Source organism: Hordeum vulgare, chromosome 7H (assembly GCF_904849725.1).
Source record: "Hordeum vulgare subsp. vulgare chromosome 7H, MorexV3_pseudomolecules_assembly, whole genome shotgun sequence".
NCBI lineage: Eukaryota > Viridiplantae > Streptophyta > Magnoliopsida > Poales > Poaceae > Hordeum > Hordeum vulgare.
This window is the reverse complement of record NC_058524.1, coordinates 80,891,842-80,909,600: the sequence shown is the minus strand read 5'-3', so window position 1 is coordinate 80,909,600 and position 17,759 is coordinate 80,891,842. Positions and strand designations below refer to the sequence as shown.

The 17,759-nt window shown below is 44.7% G+C and overlaps 1 long non-coding RNA gene across 1 annotated transcript; it reads left to right on the top strand.

Moving 5' to 3' along the window:
- Positions 1-11,191: 11,191 nt before the first annotated feature.
- On the top strand, positions 11,192-11,503 carry LOC123413360. Its single transcript, XR_006613732.1, has 3 exons — positions 11,192-11,227; positions 11,316-11,372; positions 11,461-11,503. It is a non-coding gene; the product is annotated as an uncharacterized LOC123413360 (long non-coding RNA).
- Positions 11,504-17,759: the final 6,256 nt, after the last annotated feature.

Sequence of the window (17,759 nt, the reverse complement as noted above, 5' to 3'; positions counted from 1 at the left end):
AGCCACATCACATTTTCTACACCCCACAACTACGAGGTACACAAATCCAATATACTCAACCAAGGCATGAGGCGGTAGAGGGCAAGAAGCACTACAACATACAACTAACAACACCTAGCATGGAAGCATGGAACACTAGGAAAATAAGTCACAAAATGGCTTCTCACACACAGTTTCACACTTAGTGAAAATAACAGTTTATGAAACTGCAGTTTTTGATCTGAAGCCAAATTGATAGCAGAAAAACCATAAGCTACAGGACTCCAAATGGCATGAAAATTCACAGCATGCTAGAGAATCCCAAAGTATACAACTAACTCCATTGCACCAACCTCAAAAGAGCTACAGATCACAAGATAAACTAATGCAAAGACAGCAACAAAATATAACAAATCTCAGACTTAGAAATATTTCAGCATCTCTAAAACAACACTATTTCCTAGCAAGTAAAGAACAAGAAAACCACACCTAAACATGGATTTCTATTGCAACCAAGATTACCAGGGGCTAGACTAAACATCCAAGGGCAAAACTCTAATTGACAACTACCTCATATCACGCAGGGATTAAATCCCACAAAATAGACAAGAGGGCAACATGGCAAAATATCACGCGAACTAACTTGATCAAAAGCTAAAATTAAATATACAGAAAAATCCTATGGATTTTTCTACCCCGAAAACATATAAAACATGTGGGGGTTGCAACACAAAGATATCGCCACACGTAAATGTGAGATAATATCCTAAACACGGTATATCAAACTAGCTACGGAATCCTACACGCAAAAATACCAATGACTACTCTAAAATACATGGCAAAGGGGTTCCTAAAACATGAACATTTTATCTACGGAGTTCTAGCAATCTGGTCACGCGCGAAAATAATTACGGGACGAACAACCTATTCAGACAACACGCAAAACTAGGCATAAGGCGGTTCAAACTACTTCAAACAATTATGCAAGTTGCAAAATCGTATTCTACGCGAGATTCTACACAAAAACCATATATGACTCGCCTCGAACCGACTTACGGTTAAAAAGATACGGGCATATTAATATCGTCTATTTTTCTGGAATTTTAAATAATTCCGAAATAACCTAAATTATCTAACGGGTCGTACAGCATGGGCGCAATATACTAATCAGAGCTGGGGCGGGGAATAGGTTCACCTTGGGGGGGCCTCTTGGGCCGGTTGGTGGAGCTGGTATCGTGGTTGGGGCGGAGTGGGCCGAGGTCGGTTGGGCAGGAGGCCCACGTGGCCAGGCGAGCGGTCGAGGCGGGGAGCGCTGTTGGCGACGGCCTCGACCTTCCGTCGAGAGGCCATGACAGCGCGGCTAGCAGGCAGGGAAGTGAGGAGGCACCGGCGAGGGGGCGGCCAGGCCGCGGCAGCCGGCGGCTGATCCGGCCTCGAGCTGCCCGGATCTGGCCAAGGGGCGCCATTCCCGGCGACGAGGAACTAGGTCGGGGCAGCAACGGGGAAACTGCGGCCGGGGGCGAGGCTGGCGGCTATGGGCGGCAGTGCAAGGTGCTGGCGGCGAAGGGCAGGTGCGCCGGTGACTAGCAGGAGGCGGCGCGGCGAGCGGCGGCGGGGCAGGACGTGCGCAGCCTCGGGAGGAGCAGCGGTTGGGCTCCGGCTGGAGCTGCGGGAGCCTCGAGCGCACACGAGCGGCGGCAGCGGATCCGGGATCGGGCGGGCCTCGGATGGGCTCGACGGGCCCATGACGGCTAGGGAGAGAGAGAGGCTGCGGGAGAGAGAGCGGGGTTAGGGTTTCGGGGGTAGGTGGCGCTGATTTCGAGGTAGAGAGAGGGAGGAGCTGTTAAAAATAACGCGGGGGTCCTATTTATAGGTAAAGGGGGGCTAGGTTTAGCGAAATTCCACCCCGGTTTCAACCGCGCGGTCGGATTCGAATAATTCTGAACGTGAGACGGACTAAGTGGCCGTGTAGAGTAATTATCCGGAGACGAGAGGGAAAACGGGCGGCGCAGCAACGCGATTTGAAAACACCGATAACCGTCCGACGGTAGACCGAATACGGTGCTGCTACGGTCGACCGTTCGGGTACGAGACAGACTCTGATTGCGACGAAACTTGACAGACGACCTACCTTTATTAAAATAAGACCGCACGTCAAATCTCAACCCAATTAGAGAAAGTTTTACACACACTTTTAAAAACAAGATCTCGACTATGCAGCGGGCGCGTGCGTTTGTGTTCAGGCTCAGAACGGACAACGACGAGAACCGGCAACTAAGAACGGATGCAAATTTTGAAAACTGGCGGCAACGGGATGTCGATGCAATGCTGATGATGTGCATGATGCGATAATGATGTGAAAAATGAAAATAACCACATGACGAAAACGGAATAAGGGGGGGATCTTCTGGAACGTCGGCATCGGGCTGTCACAACTCTCCTACACTACAAGAGGATCTCGACCCGAGATCCAAGAATGAAACGGGAAGAGGATGAGAAAGCAAGAGGTAAAACTTAATCGCTCCTTTGACAAACGAGTAAAACCAACGATCCTTGAAGGTTGCAAAGCGATGAGGAATGATATGCGAAACAAGCAAGAATTCACGGAAAATTTCGGCAGCACTTCGGTAGGAAAATGGGACAAAAAAAACGGTAAGGTGGGAGAATTAGACAAGATTCACAAGAAAGAACTAAAATAGAACAAGGGAACACCATGATCTTGATAGAACAACATGATTGACCCAAAAGAGCGACATCACAATCCTCCGGAACAAGAGAATATAACTTAATCATTAGGATCAAAAAATGAATAAGAGAATGACAACTACTATCACAATAGAATTGAAGAGCCTCCGGACAAGACGAATTGACGTAGTTGTTGGAAAAACAACAACGAAATAACAAGATTGTGGTGGACTTGTGAAAATCATCTCAACATCTATGAGGTGACAACCAACCACTAAAAGAAACAAGGATAGTTGAAACCAAAGATATCAAAACTTCTAACACCAAAAGGGTGCATCGAGAACTTGGATTAATGGCAAGCACCATAATTGCGACAATCCTTAGGAAAGTCTTTAGGTGAAAACTAACCCAAGATACTCAACCCAGAAATCATGAGTTGAAAAATATCTCATGATCATAGAATTGGTGGATTTAATTATCTCATTCTTGAAAGGAAAACTCTTTGATGCTCCTACACTAACAAGAATGTTATAATACCACCTCAAAGGATAAAGGAATAACAAACGCATTGGAAATGCAAGAGAAAGAATACTTGAGGTACTCCAACATGAGTCTTGAAGAATACTTTGAGAAAAATCACATCCTTGGAGAACCACCATGACGAGCCTCCGTATCCAAAAAGGATGATGCAAGATATGAAGGATGAAAGAATAAGATTGAAGCCTTGCAAAGACTTCGATGAAGCTTCACGAAGAGATACTTGAGAAAACTTGGAACTCCGGAAAAGAAAGATAAGCACTTGACAAAAGAATTGATATGATGAGCCAGTCCAGAAGATGAATTCAAAATACTACGAACAAGAATAAGAATTATGTTAAGCTTATCCTTCATCAAGTTTAATTGATGACAAGCAACGGATTTAGCGTACCACTTATTCTCCTTGAAAGAAACTTGAAGAGAGAGAGTTATATGCACCACATGAAGCATAATTGAAGGAAGCACCGGTGAGAATTGAAATGAATGAGGCAACCATGAATGAATGGAGATACATGAGAAAGAATAGAACATGAGCCACCTGAGAAAAAACTAGAACAAGGCACCGGATTAACCGCGAGACGAACGAAGAGATAACAATTGAGAAGAATTGAGGATGAAAGCTGAAAGCTGAGAACGAAGAATCTTCTGAAATGATGGCCTTCGGAGGATCGAGAATGAAAACAACTCAGAAATGCACCGGATAGCAAGAAAGGAATTACTCATGATTGAAAACAAATGAGAGGATAACACGAAGCTGAGATGACAATCTTCATAAAAATGGAGCAAGACTTGAGAGAAACACTCCTTCGAATTTACAAGCTGAGAATGATGACGAGAAACAACACCAAGAATACTGAGACACTCTGGAATAATGAAGAATGAAAGGTTGATCCAACGAATGAATTAATTCGAATAGAACTTGGAGAAGGGATATGACTGATGAGATCCATACTTACGTCACAGTTGAAAAAGAATAAGAGAACTTCAGAAAGAGTACAAGAGGCAAATAAGATCCTTGGAAAACCTGTGGGTTATGGGCCCACTCAAAGAAACCACCGTTTAAAAGGTTGCTTAGAAGGATAGATACTGCGCCGGTACAAATGAAAACTTGATGAGGTTGAGCACCTCGAAATAATTAAAGAATTGAAAACAAGAAACTTCTGAGACAACTTCAACGCTCCGGAAGAATAGAGAGAAATGACAAGAAGACTAATAAAACTTTCCAACACGGGAAAGAATTGGAATTATGAAAAGGATATGATGACACGGGCAACTAAATTGAATTCACCGGAAAAGATAACAAGATTGAATAAATATGAACACGAAGCTCCTGAGAATCTTCACATTGAATCACCGGATACCACACGGAAGAAAAGATAGCGGAAGCAAGAATGAAATGAAATGGACTTGGATGAAATCCAATCACTGAAGAAAAGGGCGGGAGGGTGGGAAAAAACAAAGACAACTTGGGACAGATGAGACAAACTCTGTAAGAGATGAGAGATTGAACTTGCAAAATTGGAGAGGATTGAATTCACTTGAAGAGAAGCACACCGGTTGGAAAAGAATTAATATGACGACTCCGGTTGACAAGAATTGATATGCCAATTGAATGAGCTAAAGAATTAGCATTCCCATAAAAATATGAGAACACCTCTTGGAAGGATATGAATTCACCACTTGACATCGAAGCAACTGGAATTACCATATACAACAAAACAAAGGGATGAAGCTTATGAAACAAGCCAGAACAAACTCATGAGAGAGATTTCCGTTCGATATTTTAGTGGACAGGATTGCACGAGCTCGATCCTTACAGTAGCCATCAAGTGCAAGGCAGTGCACCCGACATACGAAGCGTCCTCGAGTCGCAGCAAGCTACAAGGACTCTTTAAGACACAACGAGAACCTCTGTAAGACGACCGTGAACAAATGAATCCACTAACTGCCGAACCCCAACCTAACATCATGTATTTGTTGGAAGATTGTCCGATAAGCAACTACTTGAATTCCCACCTAAGAATTCCCGAAATTTCTGGTCATGCAATCTGGTACACGGATACAAGGAGTAATATATCACTCAACTCCTATACTAACCCGTCTAGTGTATCACATCCGTCAACACATAACCACAATCTCGGACCTTCATCTACTACAGACCCTCGTGATCACAACGATACAAAGTATGGCAGTACTCCCGGACAATCTGCACCAGTACTGGGGACATCGGGGTTATCTCGCCACTACTAGTATTGAAGCAATTACGAACATCCTTCGTTCTGAGATACTAAGAAATCTGAATGATAATGATGTGCTCGAGAATCCCCTGGAGCTCAACTCCCTGGAATAAATCAAGTCAGACAAGAGGCACCAAGACAAAACTCCGTCACATCGGCATCATATAGATTCCAAAAATATCCGCGTGATCCTAAATTTTTTTTGAGTGAGAAGAGGAGTAGAATTGAAATTATTACGTCAAGTTTCCTCACCAGAGCATAGAAGAGGAGAAAAAAGAATCCTACTCTCCGATATATAACTAGACTCATAGCAATTTTTTCACTAGACTCGACTCGGCCAAGTTCGATCAATCAAGGGGGCTCCTAGGTCGGTACTGCTCTGATACCAACTTGTCACGTCCAAGATGCGATCCTGTCCTCAATTTGGCATGAGGGCCTCGTCAGGGATAGAAGCGCATCTCGTCGTTTCGCAAGAATGGATATCGTTACAAGTACATGTACTGAAAAGAAGAGATATACAGAATTGGCTTACACTCGCCACAAGCTACATCAGAGTCACATCAGTATAATACATTATCATCATGAACAAGAGGAGGGTCCGGCTACGGATGGAAACAAACGAGAAAAGAAGAATGACGTCCATCCTTGCAATCTCAGGCTGCCGGCCTGGAACCCATCCTAGATTGATGAAGAGGAAGGAGAAGAAGGAACTCCAAAAGAACAATTAACGCGCTCACGTCAAGTAACCTTTACCTGTACCTGCAACTGGTGTTGTAGTAATCTGTGAGCCACAGGGGACTCAGCAATCTCATTTCCAAAGGTATCAAGACTAGCAAAGCTTAATGGGTGAGGTAAGGTTAAGTGGTGAGGTTGCAGCAGCGGCTAAGCATATATTTGGTGGCTAAACTTACGAGTACAAGAAATAAGAGGGGGAAGAATTACGCATAACGGACGTGAACTACTGATGATCAAATGAATGATCCTCAACACCTACTTATGTCAGACATAACCCCACCGTGTCCTCGATCGGAGAAGGAACTCATGAAAGAGACAGTCACGGTTACGCACACAATTGGCATATTTTAATTAAGTTAACTTCAAGTTATCTAGAACCGGTGTTAAACAAAGTTTCCATGTTGTGACATAACCGCGGGCACGGCTTTCCAAAAGATTTAACCCTGCAGGGGTGCTCCAACTAGTCCATCACAAATTACCACAAGCCGCATAGAAATCCTCGATCACGAAGCTCGCGATCTCGTCGGACTCCTTAGTGGAAAACCTCAACTGTAGATTACCCAAAGCATCACCGGAATCCCGATGCACAAGATATCTCGTCAAAGGTAAAACTAATCCAGCAAGACTACCCGGCGTGTCGACGACCCCGATAGGAGCCGCGTATCTCGTTCTTAGGACACGACGGATGAGCGATGGTTACCACGCCAGACGCCGAGTTGCCCCGGGTAGCGTTAGTAAGCTGCTCTGTTTTGGACCAGCACCATCAGCACTGGCCCTCCCTGTATTCTGTGAAATTACTCCTCGGGTTCATGACGCCCTATGCTTTCAGTTTTAACAAAAAATATTATGTTGGGCAAATGTAGTACCAATGTTGGGCCTTGCCAGACCAGCTTTAATCTAAAACGAATTATCAAGGGGGGCCCCATAACAACCCCGATCGTGTTAGGAGTGCTCAAATATGGAACATAACACTGGTAGCCGAAACTAAGGGGGCAAAGGTGGAACAAAACACCAGGCTAGAAAGGCCAAGCCTTCCACCTTGTACCAAGTATATAGGTGCATTAAATTAAATAGCATTAATATGGTAATATAACAAGGAGCCCATGTAATCACATGGAAGCGACTGCACCTGCAACTAGCAATGCTAATACATGGTTAAGCAAGCGGTAACATAGCCAATCAGTGGTTTGCTAGGTTGAACACGTTGAAGGTTTTTATGGCATTGTTGAGAGGCTGATATTTAACACGTGGTAGGAAACGAGACATAAGCGATAGAAGCGATAAAACTAGCATGGCAATGATAGTAATGGTATCTGGGGAAATGGTCATCTTGCCTGAGATCCCGCTTGGAAGAAGAATGTCTGCGTGAAGCAAACGAATCGATGTAGTCGAATGGGTCCTCACTTCCGACATGCTTGCGGAACTCTATCGAGACGGAGCAAACCGGAAACAAGCATCAACACACGATTTACACCACACGATGCACAACACAAATGATGCATGAGCAGCTCAATACATGCAAGTCACGGCATGGAAATTCACAACAATCAAACACTACACATTAAGTGAAGTTCAATATGCAACGAGTTGCATATTGACGAAACTCCCACTACAAGAAATATGCTCATACATGACGTTTTTAAGACGTCATTGATGAATTCGTCATAAATCTATGACGATTTCATCCGAGATTGTCGTAAACCGTTTGAGGGGACTAAATCTACATATAAATTATGACGATGCGAGTCAAAAACTAGGTAACCGCATAAGATGAGATAGTCATAACTTTTATGACGATTATAAAAATGTCATAACATGTTCTAACTATGTTGACATGTCACTCGTGGGTCCACTCTATGTCACGCGCCAAACCTGCATAGTTTGTGAAGCAATATTCTGTCATTCCAAAAATTCTCATAAATACTTCAAAACATATATTCCTCAAATATGTGAAAACCCTTCCTTCCATTGTTCAAAAATAATTCAGAAATATTCATTTTCCTATTCTGTTCAGAATAGCAATTTGTGAAGGAAGTGCTTTTCTATTTATTTGATTACCCTCATATTTTTTGGGTAATCTTTCCTATCCAAATCATTGCCCCATGAGAACTTTCGGAACCATTTTCCTAGTAAATCTTTCTTAGCAAATTTCCAAAGTTTGTGTTCAGCTAACAGCTTTGTGAAGGAAGTACTAGATAGGAATATCCTAATGAGTTGAATTTTTTCCACATCTTCTATGTGCCCAAAACATAGCTTCCACCAAAATTTAGCCTCATCTAACAATCCATGTGAGCTCATCATCCAATCTTTGTTTCTGGTAATATTTGAATTTTATCAAGCAACTACACTTTATATTTCTTTATAGTTGATGAAAATTTACCACGGGATGAAACTAACCATATAACCTCATTCCACCAAATTTTAGCTCATTTAATTCAGCCAGTTTCCCTCAATATTTTTCCTAATATTTTGTTCAGTAGAGAGCATTGTGAAGGAAGTACAATTTTTGTTTATCCAAATTTTATGAAATTTTTACAGTGCCTTAATGTGCCCAAATTATCATCCTCCTCCAAATTTCAGTTCAATCCAATCATCTATGCCATGAATGTGGCCATAAGATTGATCATTTGGCTTGAAAGCCATGAATCTTCACACATGATAGCTCATTTCTGAGAACACTTTTTAAAAATAATTACCATATTACAAGTTTATTATTTTTCCTCATAACTTGGTCACATATAATGACACAATGCAAAGGTTTCCAAATTTTTGATTTGTTTTTGGAATTTTCATGTCCGTTCCAAAATGCGGTCAAAACGATGGGCATGACCGTTCCTAGCTAGTGGTTGAATACTAGAAACTTTTTGGTGTTTCTCTGATTAAATAGATACCTATCTACCTAGAAATTATTTGTGAAAAACATCATGAGCAAACTATGATGGAGCTGCAGTTCAAATTTGACCCGCTTCCTGCTGAATCGACGGGAATTTGTGTAAATGACCAAAAATAGCTAGAAAGGTCGGAAATGCATACAACTCGGCGATCATACATAAAATGTGGTCTAGGTTGAGTGAAAATTTCAGTGATGCCCTTTTGCACAATTTTTTATAGCTGGTTCACAAAATCTACTTATTTTTAGCACTTAGAAACTAGTATTTTAAATTGTAGATGTTTCCAACCAATGATAACTCTTCCCACGGATTACCCCACTATATCCAATCTGAGCCGTCCACACTCGATGGAGGGCTCGGTGGTGGTCATCGTGATTTCTATTGTTGATCTCGCATTAGTTCAAATGGTCCAAATTTGAATTTAAAAATAAATTCAAGCGATAAAAGTTTTCTAATGTCAAAATAAAAATGTTCGAGTGTGTCGGATATTACCTAGGAGAATTGTTCTTTAGGAACTATTAATTTTAAGGGGTTCCATTATGCTAAAATAAAATAAAACTAAAGCTGTTAAATAATGAAATAAAAATAGAAACAAATAAGAAAAAGGAGGAAAGAAACCCCCCTTGGCCCAAACTGGGCCGGCCTCAGCCAGCCCACCTAACCTGGGGGTATTTAACCCCCCATCTAACCCTAAATCCACCCACAGATTCACTCCTAGTCCACCCCACGCCGCCACCCCATACACGAGGGGAAAGCCCCCACGTCCCCTGTCCCCATCTCCCCCCTCGCTCTCTCCCCCACGGCGCCCCTTCTCCACCGCCGACCGCGCCGGCCCTCCCTCCCCTCGCTCACCTCACCCCGTCGGCGCGACCTCCTCCAGCTCCCTCCACTTCGCCTCTCCTCCTGATTCGCGCCGCTTCCCTATGCAATCGGGGTAGAGCCATGGCGGGGATCCTGGCATGGGCGGCCGACGTGGTCGGCGGCGCCGGCGACAGTGACGACGAGGCCACCGCCGAGCGCGAGCGCGCCGCGGCCATGACCCCGGACATGAACATTCCAGATCCACACATGCAAGGTTCGCCTCCCCCTCTCTCGATTTCATCTCCTCCCCTTGCATGCTTTAATCCATATCATGATCCAGGACGGCGGCGGCCACGACCCTCCCACCCATATCCGCCAGCGCCGTCGTCAAGGGTCCCTCCCTCGACCTAGGCCTCGACGGAGGTCCCAAAATCTCACGCTCGCGCGCCGGGGTGGGACTGCTCGCCCGACGACGCGATCGTCCGTACGTGAGGAGACGGCTGCCTGCTCCGTGCCAACCCACTCTTCCTCAGGTCCGCCACGGTCGCAAGAGAACTCACGCTGTCATCATATTTGTTGCTATCTGCATGTCGCGGTGGTGCCAGCGCCGTCCCCGGAACACGTTTGGCTGGCTGCTCTTCCTGCTTCCCCGGTGGATTGTGAGATATGTGTTGTTAGGCCCCTGTCATGATAAAAAATGGATTTTCCCCTACAAATTATTTAATCTCACTTGGAACATAATAATCTCACCGCTCAGTAAGCTAGCAGTATCCAATTAATTAGCTCGGACTCCATCAGACCTTTTGTCCTCATCAATAACTAATTCGGAGAACTAACTCCCTGATCGCGGTGGTGCTTATTGCTGGTTTTCATTTGATTGATGTAGGAGTCTGAACGTTCCTATGCACCCATCGCCGTTCTTATGATGCCTGTGTTGTACCATGTAGGGGACCGGACTATATTTGTCGATCCATACTGTGATCTCGAGTGATGTGAAGGGGTTGCCCTCTTACCCGTTCCTGATGAATCGTGATGCATTGTCTCACCATTGTGCTCTGCTCTTCTACTAGGTCTCTGGACCCGTGGTGGTGGCCGATGGCATGGGCGGTGCCACCATGTACGAGCTCGTCCGTGTCGGCCACGACAGCCTCATCGGTGAAATCATCGGTCTCGAGGGTGATTCCGCCACAATCCAAGGTAGGACAGAGCATGATTTTGCCTCGCATTTGTGCATTGAATTTTCTCCAGAGGGACGTGCATAGCTAAAAAGATTCACACATGCTTTATATGTCTCTACTGTATGCAGTTTGTGAGGAAACAACTAGGCTAACAGTCAACGATCCCGTGTTGAGAACAAAAAAGGTGAAATGCAACCTCATTTTGATGGGCACTTCACAAAGCCAACTTTTGTTTTACTCTGTTTTAACACGCTATGTCTCGGTTTATGCAGCCTCTTTCATGTGAGTTGGGACCTGGTATTCTTGGAAACATCTTTGATGGGATCCAGGTAAGATATACAAACCAAGCACCACGTTTATTATGCTTGTCGGGTGCTTCTATTCTGATGGTATGACTTCATAATCGTCTCATTGCAGCGTCCTCTGAAAACTATTGCTATTAAATCCGGAGATGTCTAGAATCCACGTGGTGTTTGAGTCCATGCTCTTGACAAAGATCAGCTGTGGGAGTTCCAGCCAAACAAGCTAGGTAATTTATGTGATAGCATGCTATATGCTACAGAAGATAAGGACGATGTTAACATGCCTCTTCTAATTTTAGATAAAAGTCCTCTGCTAGGTAATTTGTCCACTTGAAGTCTACACTAAGCCTGCGTGTGTGCTTCTAGAAGCAAGCAAGAGAGGCAACGTGACTTTGTTTGCATGACCTGCCCTCGTCCATCCATGCTTAGCTTAGCTTAAAAGAAGCAAGCATGGAGATAGATATCTGTTTTAGATAAAAGTCCTAGGCCTAGTAATACATTAAAGATGGAACTTTTGTGGTCTATTTTAGATAAAAGGGGACATATAATTTTCTCTGTATAATGGCATGGTGCTGATTTAGCGCTGATATGACCTTACAACAGTATTACATTGTAGTGTTTTCTGCATGGTTTCGTATCACTAGTTTCATGTTGCCTTCACATTTGAGTCTACTACTTGTTTTTGTTTTTATCCTTGATTAGTATCAATTGTTGTATTGTAGACTTAAAATTGTGTTGGTTCCTCTATTACAGAAGCTGAAGTGTGAAGCCGGGAAATGTGAACCCAAGTGTGAAGCTGTGAAGTCTTACTCAGTTTAGAGTAGCATATTGTAGCACATGTTTGAAAGATTGTAATAGATTTATTTAGTCGTATATTTGATCAACTTTATGTGTTCTTAGTTCTATTTGATATTCATTCTTGGATTGAAAGTGGTCAAAAAGACAATATATTAGTATTAAATTTAGGTTGATTCTAAGTTTGTGCTGTCACCTGTATTGGATCAGATATATTTGTGCCTTCATAATGCTACAAATCAAAATGTAAAAATCTCGAGGCCCAAAATTTGACAAAATTTTGAGATCAGCATGACATGTTGGACCAGTACAAAAATAAAATGGCCAAAAAATAAAATCAATAGAAAGTAAAAGATCACAAACCAAAATTCGAAAAAATAAAATTAAAAGTGGCTATAAATAGGCTAAGGCCCAAAAAGAAGTCCAATAAGAAAAAGCCAAAAAAAATAAAATCAACCCATGTGATCAATTGAAATGGATTGGTCTGATTTCAACCATGACGTTTTGATTTCGTCGTAATTTTTCCACGTAGGGCTGCCACGTAGGACTGGGTTTGATTGTCAACGACGTTTTAGGATCGTCGTAAAGGTTATGACAATCCAGGAATCGTCGTAAAAGTTACGACGATTTTGATCAAAACGTCGCTGCTGTTCATTTGTGACGCTCTGTTTTTGACGCTTGGTTTTTTGTCGTGAGATCGTCGTAAATTAAAAACAGGGACGATGTAGCGACAAAAAAATAGCGTCGTGTATTAGCATATTCCTTGTAGTGTCCACATTTAATTATATAGTTCTATCCCGATTAGATACACGGCAATATTAAATGTGATTACACATGGCAAAAGGGGAAGCGCAATTAAACTACCTATCTAGGCATTTTAAATGAGGTCGGAAATGACATATAGCACCTCCGAAATGACCTCACATGTTACTTTACCATTCTGTCCAGATCTGAACTAACACGTTTAAATGTTTGTTAAACAACAAAACAAATAGGTTCACGTGATTCTACGTGTCGTTCCAAGCAATTTACACATAGAGAACATCTCCAACGGAGCTACAGATCAAAAGATACGAATACCGCAAGATATGATGGCATGAATGCAAAATGTGTGCAACACGGTCACGAGCACTTCAAAACATACAACCAGCAAGATAAAATGAAACTACACGAGATTCTAAGCAAGTTTCATATAGGACACGATCAAAACGGAGCTACGGTTCAACAACTACGAGCTAAACAAGAAATCACTACAATGTGCCAAAAACAGCCACATAGCATTTTCTACACCCCACAACTACGAGCTACACAAATCCAATATACTCAAACAAGGCATGAGGCGGTAGAGGGCAAGAAGCACTACAACATACAACTAACAAAGCCTAGCATGGAAGCATGGAACACTAGGAAAAGAAGTCACAAAATGGCTTCTCACACACAGTTTCAGACTTAGTGAAAATAACAGTTTATGATACTGCAGTTTTCGATCTGAAGCCAACTTGACAACAGCAAAACCATAAGCTACATGACTCCAAATGGCATGAAAATGCACAGCATGCTAGAGAATCCCAAAGTCTACAACTAACTCCATTGCACCAACCTCAAAAGTGCTAGCTACAGATCACAAGATAAACTCATGCAAAGACATCAACAAAATATAACAGATCTCAGACTTAGAAATATTTCAGCATATCTAAAACAACACTATTTCCTAGCAAGTAAAGAACAAGCAAACCACACCTAAACATGGATTTCTATTGCAACCAAGATTACCAGGGGCTAGACTAAACATCCAAGGGCAAAACACTAATTGACAACTACCTCATATCATGCACGGATTAAATCCCACAAAATAGACAAGAGGGCAACATGACAAAATATCACGCGAACTAACTTGCTCAAAAGCTAAAACTAAATACGCAGAAAAATCCTACCCCGAAAACATATAAAACATGTGGGGTTGCAACACAAAAATATCGCCACACGTAAATGCGAGATAATATCCTAAACACGGTATAGCAAACTAGCTATGGAATCCTACACACAAAAATACCAACGACTACTCTAAAATACATGCAAAGGGGGTTCCTAAAACATGAACATTTTATCTACGTAGTTCTAGCAATCCGGTCACGCGCGAAAATAATTACGGGACGAACAACCTACTGAGATAGCACACAAAACTAGGCATAAAGCGGTTCAAACTACTCAAACAATTATGCAAGTTGCAAAATCGTATTCTACGCGAGATTCTACAAAAAACCATATACAACTCGCCTCGAACCGACTTACGGTTAAAAAGGTACGGGCATATTAATATCGTCTATTTTTCTGGAATTTTAAATAATTCCGAAATAACCTAAATTATCTAACGGGTCGTACAGCATGGGCGCAATATACTAATCAGCGCTGGGGCGGGGAATAGGCTCACCTTGGGGGGGCCTCTTGGGCCGGTTGGTGGAGCTGGTCTCGCGGTTGGGGCGGAGTGGGCCGAGGCCGGTCGGGCAGGAGACCCACGCGGCCACGCGAGCGGTCCAGGCGGGGAGCGCTGCTGGCGACGGCCTCGACCTCCCGTCAAGAGGCCATGGCAGCGCGGCTAGCAGGAAGGGAAGCGAGGAGGCACCGACAAGGGGGCGGCCAGGCCGCGGCAGCCGGTGGCGGATCCGGTCTCGAGCTCCCCGGATCTGGCAGAGGGGTGCCGTTCCCGGCAACGAGGAACTAGGTCGGGGCGTCGACCGGGAAACTCCGGCCGGGGGCGAGGCCAGCGGCTACGGGCGGCGGCGCAAGGTGCTGGCGGCGAAGGGCAGGTGCGCCGGCGACTAGCAGGAGGCGGCGCGGCGAGCGGCGACAGGGCAGGAGGTGCGCAGCCTCGGGAGGAGCAGTGGTGGGGCTCCGGCTGGATCTGCGGGAGCCTCGGGCGCACGTGAGCGGCGGCGACGGATCCGTGCCCGGGCGGGGCTCGGATTGGCTTGGCGGGCCCACGGCGGCTGGGGAGAGAGAGGCTGCGGGAGAGAGAGTGGGGTTAGGGTTTCGGGGGTAGGTGGCGCGGATTTCGAGGCAGAGAGAGGGAGGGGCTGTTAAGAATAACCTCGGGGGCCTATTTATAGGCAAAGGGGGGCTAGGTTTAGCGAAATTCCGCCCCGGTTTCAACCGCGCGGTCGGATTAGAATAATTCTAGACGCGGGACGGACTCAGTGGCCGTGTAGAGTAGTTATCTGGAGACGAGAGGGAAAATGGGCGGCGTGGCAACGTGATTTGAAAACACCGATAATCGTCCGACGGTAGACCGAATATTGTGCCGCTACGGTCGACCGCTCGGGTACAAGACGGACTCCAATTGCGACGAAACTTGACGGGCGGCCTACCTATATTAAAATAAGAACGCACGTCAAATCTCAACCCAATCAGAGAAAGTTTTACACACACTTTTAAAAACAAGATCTCGACGATGCCGCGGGCGCGTGCGTGTGTGTTCAGGCTCAGAACGGACAACGACGAGAACCGGCAACTAACAACGGATGCAAGTTTTGAAAACTGGCAGCAACGGGATGCCGATGCAATGCTCTTGATGCACGTGATGCGATGATGATGCAAAAAATAAAAATAACCACACGACGAAAAGGGAATAAGGGGGGGGGTCTTCTGGAACGTCGGCATCGGGCTGTCACAACTACGTCAAAGATAAGTAGACCGACTTCTGCCTGCATCTACTTCTATTACTCCACACATTGACCGCTATCCACCATGCATCGAGTGTATTGAGTTCATGGAGAAACGGAGTAATGCCTTAAGAACTATGACATGATGTAGACAAGATATATTCATGTAGGAATAGATTCCATCATTTTAGCCTTGATAGTAATGATACATGCGTGTCATGTCTCTTTCTGTCACTCAGATTGAGCACCGCAAGATCGAACCCATCACAAAGCACCTTTTCCCATTGCAAGATAAAATATCAAGTTGGCCAGACAAAAACCAAATATCATAGAAGAAATACGAGGCTATAATAATCAAGCATGAATATGTTTTCATAGATCTGATCATAAACTCAGAATTCATCGGATCCCAACAAACACACCGCAAAAGAAAGAGTTACATCATATGGATCTCGAAGAGACCTTTGTATTGAGAAACAAAACGAGAGAGAAAGCCATCTAGCTCTTGCCTACAGACCCGTAGGTCTGATATGAACTACTCATGCATCATCGGAGGAGCACCAATGAGGATGGTGAACCCCTTCGTGATTGTGTTCTTCTCCGAAACGAGCTCTAGATTGGATTTCGTGGCTATGGAACTTGCGACGGCTGAAACAATTTTTCGTCGACTCCTCTAGGGTTTGCTAAATATTGGGGTATTTATAAAGCTCAGAGGCGGTGGAGAAGTTTCCCGAGGGGCCCACTAGACACCAGGCCTCTGGTGCGCCCTCATGTCTAGTGCCCCCTTGGGCCTTGTCTGTTGCTCATTTTTGGTTCCGGAGTTTCCTTCTGGTCCAAAAAAATCTCCATAAAGTTTCATGGCAATTGGAAATCATCTGTTGTGGATTTTAGGTGAAGGAAAAAAATAGCAAACAACATCAACTGGCTCTAGGCACTATGTCAATAGGTTAGTCCCAAAAAGTGATATAAAATTGCTATAAAATGATTATAAAATATCAAAGAATGATAATATAACACCATGGAACAATAAAAAATTATAGTTATTTTGGAGACGTATCAGACCGCACACCTTCGCGCCGGTGGACTCGAGCGGATCTCAACAACAACCAATGGAAAATTTTCGAGCTGTCGGCAGGACATCGTTCACCTACAAAAAAGGAGCTGAGGGAAGACACCCTTCCCAAGGTGCTTTACCTAAGCTCTAATTTTTGGAGTGTGGACTTCAAAGGGAGATGACGAATGGGATGGTGGAGCCTGGAGCGAAGTGGATGCTTACAGGATGTCGATCTCAGGCGGGTCCTACTATCGTCGAGGGCGACAACAAGTGAGCCGAAGATGTTAGTGACGAGCACTCTATAGGAGTAGATGGCATCAAAGACAAGCACCACGTAGGAGCGCCATTCTCCCACCTTGGCCTCCTTAGCCGCCTCCGTGCAAACTACACAATGAAACAGAGTCAACTCTCCATGGGGAGCTGGTGAACATAACCACGTCATCGGTGCTGCAAAAATGAATTACAAACATGCCCAGGACAAAACTGCGCTACACACACAGTACACTCCAGACATGTATCTGTTTTTGCTACCGTGGTCCTCCCGCCGATGATGATGCTCGTGTTGGCTAGGGACTCTGGGCGTGGTGCAGTGTGGCCATCTCCCATTGGCACGAGACGGTGCCAACCGCCGGATCCTCTCACCGTTGGAACAAGGGGTAGCACCACCGACATCGTGGGTGCAGCAGAGCCACATAACCACGTTGAAGAAGCTCGCCGGGTAGGGGAGGAAGGAGGGAACGAGCACTTTTACTGCCCATGGTGAGGTAGGGGAGGTGCAGGGGACCCATAGCCGCTCGAGATCCGGCGCCTGCAGGATCCTTGGCGGCACGATCTCACTCGGGGCGCCTGGATCCTTTAGGGGTGGAGGTGGGATGGGGTGAGAGGAGGCGGGGCCTGCCAACACGA